The 8,186-nt window shown below is 48.7% G+C and overlaps 1 protein-coding gene across 1 annotated transcript in view; it reads left to right on the forward strand.

Moving 5' to 3' along the window:
• Positions 1-3,253, forward strand: part of LOC137359322 (cytoglobin-2-like) — a 75,887-nt gene extending 72,634 nt beyond the window's left edge. Inside the window, exon 4 of the transcript XR_010971490.1 lies at positions 3,192-3,253. The gene's annotated coding sequence lies outside the window, so the exon portion shown is untranslated. The remainder of the gene's footprint in view (positions 1-3,191) is intronic.
• The last annotated feature ends 4,933 nt before the right edge of the window (positions 3,254-8,186 follow it).

Raw genomic sequence — 8,186 nt, forward strand, 5'->3', positions numbered from 1 at the left:
GACAGTGCAGCACTCCCTCATAGTGATCCAACGACAGTGCAGCACTCCCTCATACTGACCCTCCGACAGTGCAGCACTCCCTCATAAAGACCCTCCGACAGTGCAGCACTCCCTCATACTGACCCTCCGACAGTGCAGCACTCCCTCATTCTGACCCTCCGACAGTGCAGCACTCCCTCATACTGACCCTCTCACAGTGCAGCACTCCCTCATACTGACCCTCTGACAGTGCAGCACTCCCTCATACTGATCCTCCGACAGTGCAGCACTCCCTCATACAGACCCTCTAACAGTGCAGCACTCCCTCATACTGACCCTCCGACAGTGCAGCACTCCCTCATGCAGACCCTCCGACAGTGCAGCACTCCCTCATACTGACCCTCCAACAGTGCAGCACTCCCTCATACTGACCCTCCGACAGTGCAGCACTCCCTCATACTGACCCTCTGACAGTGCAGCACTCCCTCATACTGACCCTCTGACAGTGCAGCACTCCCTCATACAGACCCTCCAACAGTGCAGCACTTCCTCATACTGACCCTCCGACAGTGCAGAACTCCCTCAGTACCGACCCTCCGACAGTGAAGCACTCCCTCATACTGATCCTCCGACAGTGCAGCACTCCCTCATACTGATCCTCCGACAGTGCAGCACTCCCTCATACTGACCATCCGACAGTGCAGCACTCCCTCATACTGAATCTCCGACAGTGGAAACCTCCCTCAGTACCGACCCTCCGACAGTGCAGCACTCCCTCATACTGATCCTCCGACAGTGCAGCACTCCCTCATACTGACCCTCCGACAGTGCAGCACTCCCTCATACAGACCCTCCGACAGTGCAGCACTCCCTCATACTGACCCTCCAACAGTGCAGCACTCCCTCATACAGACCCTCCGACAGTGCAGCACTCCCTCATACTGACCCTCCGACAGTGCAGCACTCCCTCAGTACTGACCCTCCGACAGTGCAGCACTCCCTCATACTGACCCTCCGACAGTGCAGCACTCCCTCATAATGACCCTCCGACACTGCAGCACTCCCTCATACTGACCCTCTGACAGCGCAGCACTCCCTCAGTACTGACCCTCTGACAGTGCAGCACTCCCTCATACTGACCCTCTGACAGTACAGCACTCCCTCAGTACTGACCCTCTGACAGTGCAGCAATCCCTCATACTGACCCTCCGACAGTGCAGCACTCCCTCATACTGACCCTCTGACAGTACAGCACTCCCTCAGTACTGACCCTCTGACAGTGCAGCAATCCCTCATACTGACCCTCCGACAGTGCAGCACTCCCTCATACTGACCCTCTGACAGTGCAGCGCTCTCTCAGTACTGACCCTCCAACAGTGCAGCACTCCCTCAGTACTGCTCCTCTGACAGTGCAGCACTCCCTCATACTGACCCTCTGACAGTACAGCACTCCCTCAGTACTGACCCTCTGACAGTGCAGCAATCCCTCATACTGACCCTCCGACAGTGCAGCACTCCCTCATACTGACCCTCTGACAGTACAGCACTCCCTCAGTACTGACCCTCTGACAGTGCAGCAATCCCTCATACTGACCCTCCGACAGTGCAGCACTCCCTCATACTGACCCTCTGACAGTGCAGCGCTCTCTCAGTACTGACCCTCCAACAGTGCAGCACTCCCTCAGTACTGCTCCTCTGACAGTGCAGCGCTCTCTCAGTACTGACCCTCGAACTGTGCAGCACTCCCTCTGTACTGTCCATCTGATAGTGCAGCACTCCCTCTGTACTGTGCCTCTGACAGTGCAGCACTCCATCCGTACTGCCCCTGACAGTCCAGCACTCCCTCTCACTGCCCCTCTGACAGTGCAGCACTCCCTTATATGATTTAGATTAGAGATACAGCACTGAAACAGGCCCTTCGGCCCACTGAGTCTGTGCCGAACATCAACCACCCATTTATACTAATCCCATATTCCTACCAAACATCCCCACCTGTCCCTATATTTCCCTACCACCTACCTATACTAGTGACAATCTATAATGGCCAATTTACCTATCAACCTGCAAGTCTTTTGGCTTGTGGAAGGAAACCGGAGCACCCGGAGAAAACCCACGCAGACACAGGGACAACTTGCAAACACCACACAGGCAGTACCCGGAATCGAACCCGGGTCCCTGGAGCTGTGAGGCTGTGAGGCTGCGGTGCTAACCACTGCACCACCCATATTGCCCCACCGACAGTGCAGCACTCCCTCAGTATTGAATCTCGGACAGTGCAGCACTCCCTCAGTTCTGCCTCTCCGACAGTGCAGCCCTCCCTCAGTACTGACCCTCTGACAGTGCAGCACTTCCTCAGTACTGTCCCTCTGACAGTGCAGCACTTCCTCAGTACTGTCCCTCTGACAGTGCGGCATTCCCTCTGTACTGTCCCTCTGACAGTGCGGCATTCCCTCTGTACTGTGCCTCTGACAGTGCAGCGCTCCCTCAGTACTGACCCTCTGACAATGCAGCAGTCCCTCATACTGACCCTCCGACTGTGCAGCACTCCCTCATACTGACCCTCTGACAGTGCAGCACTCCCTCAGTACTGTCCATCTGACAGTGCAGCACTCCCTCTGTACTGCCCTCTGACAGTGCAGCACTCCCTCATACTGTCCCTCCGACAGTGTAGCACTCCCTCAGTCCTGCATCTCTGACAGTGCAGCACTCCCTCAGTACTGCATCTCTGACAATGCAGCACTCCCTCCGTCCTGACCCTCCGACTGTGCAGCACTCCCTCATACTGACTCTCCGACAGTGCAGCACTCCCTCTGTACTGCCCTCTGACAGTGCAGCACTCCCTCATACTGACCCTCCGACAGTGCAGCGCTCCCTCATACTGAACGTCCGACAGTGCAGCACTCCCTCATACTGACCCTCCAACAGTGCAGCACCCCCTCATACTGCCTCTCTGACAGTGCAGCCCTTCCTCTGTACTGCTCCTGACAGTGCAGCGCTCCCTCAGTATTGCCTCTCCAACAGAGCAGCACTCCCTCAATATAGCGCCGAAGAGTAGGCCTGGATTCTTGTGCTGAAATGTTGTAGTTTCATGAACCAATGAGAACCAACTGTAAATTGTATTTTTGTGCACTTGGGTGTTATTGTCAACGGCCAGTATACACAGCATGTTAAGTTATTTTTACTTCTGTATTCCGTATGTTAAAATGGAGTAGGGATATCACTCCACCAGGATAGCTACTTGAAGAGGTCTGATCATATGGCCCAGAAGCCACCCTTTTCAACCTGCCTGGATGTGAAACAGGTACAAGTTGAAGGAACAGCTCATTCAAAGACACAGCTGCCTAGATGCTGCATCTCAGTTCTCTGAGGCCTTCCTGCAAGGAAGTAAAGAAGCCACAGTCTGCAAAACAGCAAGAAATTCTGTTCCCTGCCAGTTTTCTCTTCATCAAGACGGTTGACGTCAGACACTCAGCTACCTCAACATATCTTCGAAAGTGCAAGAAGAAGAAAATGTAAGAGGAGGTTTAATCAACTCCTACCCTCACTCGGCTTTTCCAGTCAGTTAACTCCAGTTTTTGGACTTTCTGTTTATTAAAAAAAAACTGATTCTAGTTTCAAGTGAAACCACCATTAGTTTGCAGTTAAGTTATTTTCCATTTAGTAAATGTCCTTACCCTTTCTATGCTTTTACCTTTCCTTGTACATTTTTGAGGATGCGTTGTGAACTTAACCCCGTCCTGAGTTTAAGAGTGTGTGTTAAAAAACTCAATTTCTTTGTTTTAACTTTAACAATAGTGTTGTTGTGGTTCTTTACAAGTCAGGATTCAAGGCAGGAAAATCCAATCACAATCTGCTTATGGACAGGTTGTGCAAAAGACAGAGAAATGGGTTAAAAAAAAATTAACTACCTGTTCATAGCAGGAGGGGAACTTGAACACACAACCTTCAGACTCAAGAGGTGAGAATCCTGCAAAGCGAGCCACAGATGACCTAGTTTTAAAGGAGGACTAATGCAAATGTAAGTCAATAATGAATGAGTAGGGAGCTCAGTTTGAGTTTGGGACTTCCATTTCCTGCACTCGGCCAAAACAATTTGGTTTTCAATTGTCACTAATTTTCTTTTCTTTAATGCATGTGAACTATAATTTACAAGCTGTAAAGCTGTCCTATGCATTGTTATGGGATTGTTCTTTGCAATCCTTCAGTCCTCATTAGTATCTAGTCCCAAACCTATAGGATCTCAGATGCTGAGTGCACAAGCTGTTACTGACATCTGGTCCTGTTTACAGTCAGATTTGGAATAAGGCAGGCGGAAATTGGTTCCATCCTGACACTAACGTAATTATTATCTAGTACATCCAGAATGGTAATTCAATCCAACACCACAGTCTGCTTTGTTCCAACTGACTGTCAAGTGTTGAAAGACATGGGAAAACACTGTACATCAAACACCACATGGCAGTATCTCATTGGGTGGGGCTCGCCAGTCTTACAGGCAGTATGTCTGACTGTCTCTATTTCTCACCACTAATTTCATTGTTCCCACATCCAAGAGTTAGAACTGAGAGTAGGGAACTTCCCTCCAGGATAAAACAACAAACCACAAATACTGGTAATTGAGCAAAGCCATAAACATGGTAAAAAAACAAGAAGTTACATTTATACAGTGCTCAACATATGCAGCAAAGTATCTCAGAGAACTCAACAGTAAGGGGGAAAAGAATATGGTGGGCACCAAACACAGGTAATTGAGAGAGTGGGATGGGGCAATGGAAGAGGAAAATATGCTACAGTTGCAGACTCTATTTCATGTGGTCCTGCTGCAGTTGCAGAGCGATGCATATAACCATTTTGCAGAGTGATGCATGTTTCCCTGTTGCATGGTTGCAGAGTGATGCTTGTTTCCTGTTGCAGTAATGCATGTTCACTGCTGCACGCTTGTAGAGTGATGCATGTTTCCCTGTTGCACGCTTGCAGCGTGATGCTTGTTTCCTGTTGCATGGTTGCAGAGTGATGCATATTTCCCTGTTGCAGTGATGACTGTTTCCTGGTAGCAGGGTTGCAGAGTGATGCATGTTTTCCTGCAAAAGGTGATGCATGTTCCCTGTTGCACACTTGCAGAATGATGCATGTTCCCTGGTGCATGCTTGCAGAGAGATGCATGTTTTCCCATTGCATGGTTGCAGTGAAGCATGTTTCCCTGTTACACAGTTGCAGAATGATGCATGTTTCCCTGTTACACAGGTAAACAGTGATGCTTGTTTCCCTGTAGTAGAGTGATGCATTTCCCCTCATTGCAGTTACAGAGTGATGCATGTTTCCCTGTTGCATGGTTGCAGAGTGTTGCATATTTCCCTGTTGCATGGTTGCAGAGTGTTGCATATTTCCCTGTTGCATGGTTGCAGAGTGATGCATGTTTCCCTGTTGCACGACTGCAGAGTAATGCATATTTCCCTGCTGCACAGTTGCAGTGATACATGTTTCCCCATTGCACAGTTGCAGATACAAAAGAACAAAGAAAATTACAGCACAGGAACAGGCCCTTCGGCCCTCCAAGCCTGCGCCGATCCAGATCCTCTATCTAAACCTGTCGCCTATTTTCTAAGGGTCTGTATCTCTTTGCTTCCTGCCCATTCATGTATCTCTCTAGATACATTTTAAAAGGCGCTATCATGCCCGCGTCTACCACCTCCGCTGGCAACGCGTTCCAGGCACCCACCACCCTCTGCGTAAAGAACTTTCCACGCATATCCCCCCTAAACTTTTCCCCTCTCACTTTGAACTCGTGACCCCTAGTAATTGAATCCCCCACTCTGGGAAAAAGCTTCTTGCTATCCACCCTGTCTAAACCTCTCATGATTTTGTACACCTCAATCAGGTCCCCCCTCAACCTCCGTCTTTCTAATGAAAATAATCCTAATCTACTCAACCTCTCTTCATAGCTAGCGCCCTCCATACCAGGCAACATCCTGGTGAACCTCCTCTGCACCCTCTCCAAAGCATCTACATCCTTTTGGTAATGTGGCGACCAGAACTGCATGCAGTATTCCAAATGTGGCCGAACCAAAGTCCTATACAACTGTAACATGACCTGCCAACTCTTGTACTCAATACCCCGTCCAATGAAGGAAAGCATGCCGTATGCCTTCTTGACCACTCTATTGACCTGCGTTGCCACCTTCAGGGAACAATGGACCTGAACACCCAAATCTCTCTGTACATCAATTTTCCCCAGGACTTTTCCATTTACTGTATAGTTCACTCTTGAATTGGACCTTCCAAAATGCATCACCTCGCATTTGCCCGGATTGAACTCCATCTGCCATTTCTCTGCCCAACTCTCCAATCTATCTATATTCTGCTGTATTCTCTGACAGTCCCCTTCACTATCTGCTACTCCACCAATCTTAGTGTCGTCTGCAAACTTGCTAATCAGACCACCTATACTTTCCTCCAAATCATTTATGTATATCACAAACAACAGTGGTCCCAGCACGGATCCCTGTGGAACACTACTGGTCACAGGTCTCCATTTTGAGAAACTCCCTTCCACTGCTACTCTCTGTCTCCTGTTGCCCAGCCAGTTCTTTATCCATCTAGCTAGTACACCCTGGATCCCATGTGACTTCACTTTCTCCATCAGCCTACCATGGGGAACCTTATCAAACGCCTTACTGAAGTCCATGTATATGACATCTACAGCCCTTCCCTCATCAATCAACTTTGTCACTTCCTCAAAGAATTCTATTAAGTTGGTAAGACATGACCTTCTCTGCACAAAACCATGTTGCCTATCACTGATAAGCCCATTTTCTTCCAAATGGGAATAGATCCTATCCCTCAGTATCTTCTCCAGCAGCTTCCCTACCACTGACGTCAGGCTCACCGGTCGATAATTACCTGGATTATCCCTGCTACCCTTCTTAAACAAGGGGACAACATTAGCAATTCTCCAGTCCTCCGGGACCTCACCCTGTTTAAGGATGCTGCAGAGATATCTGTTAAGATGATGCATGTTTCTCTGTTGTACAATGTTTATTTATTGCAGAGTGATGTAGGTTTCCGTCGTGCACAGTTGCACAATGATGCATATTTCCCCACTGCACGATTGCAGCGTGATGCCTATTTCCCTGTTGCACGGGTGCAGAGTGATGCTTGTTTCCCTGCTGCAGAGTGATGCATCTTTCCCCATTGCACAGTTGCAGTGATCCATGTTTCTGTGTTGCACAGTTGCAGAGATGCATGTATCCCCATTGCAGAGGGATGCCAGTTTCCCTGCTGCATGCTTGCAGAGTCCTAGAAAGTCCTACAAGAGAAGGGGCAGTACTGGACCTAATCCTAGGGAATGAAGCCGGACAAGTGGTAGAAGTGTCAGTGGGAGAGCATTTCGGGGATAGTGACCATAACTCTCAGATTTAAGGTATTTATGGAAAAGGACAAAGATGAACCGGATGTAAAGGTACTGAATTGGAGGAAGGCCGATTTCAATATGATAAAACAGGATCTGGCCAAAGTGGAATGGGAGCAGCTACTTGTAGGAAAGTCTACATCTGTCCAGTGGGAGTCATTCAAAGAGGAAATATTGAGACTTCAGGGCTAACATGTTCCCGTAAAGGTGACGGGTAGGACCAACAAGTCCAGGGAACCCTGGATATCAAGGGATAGCGAGGATTGGATAAAGAAAAAAGGAGGCTTATGGCAGATTCAGAGCGCTGAAAACAGCAGAGGCACTAGAGGAGTATAGAAAGTGTAGGGGATACTTTAAAAAGTAATTAGGAAAGTGAAGAGGGGACATGATAAAACACTGGCGGGCAAGATAAAGGAAATCAAGGATAGTCAGCATGGCTTTGTCAAGGGGAGATTGTGTCTAACAAATTTGATTGAATTTTTCGAGCAGGTGTCTAGATGTGTAGATGAGGGTAAAGCAGTTGATGTAGTCTACATGGACTTCAGTAAGGCTTTTGATAAGGTCCCGCATGGGAGGTTGGTTAAGAAGGTAAGAGCCCATGGGATCCAGGGCAATTTGGCAAATTGGATCCAAAATTGGCTTAGTGGCAGGAGGCAGAGGGTGAAGGTCGAGGGTTGTTTCTGCAAGTGGGAGTCTGTGACCAGTAGTGTACCACAGGGATCGGTGCTGGGACCCTTGCTGTTTGCAGTGTACATTAATGATTTAGACGTGAATATCAGAGGTAAGATCAGTAAGTTCA

This window comes from Heterodontus francisci, unplaced genomic scaffold (genome assembly GCF_036365525.1).
Source record: "Heterodontus francisci isolate sHetFra1 unplaced genomic scaffold, sHetFra1.hap1 HAP1_SCAFFOLD_524, whole genome shotgun sequence".
Classification (NCBI taxonomy): Eukaryota; Metazoa; Chordata; class Chondrichthyes; order Heterodontiformes; family Heterodontidae; genus Heterodontus; species Heterodontus francisci.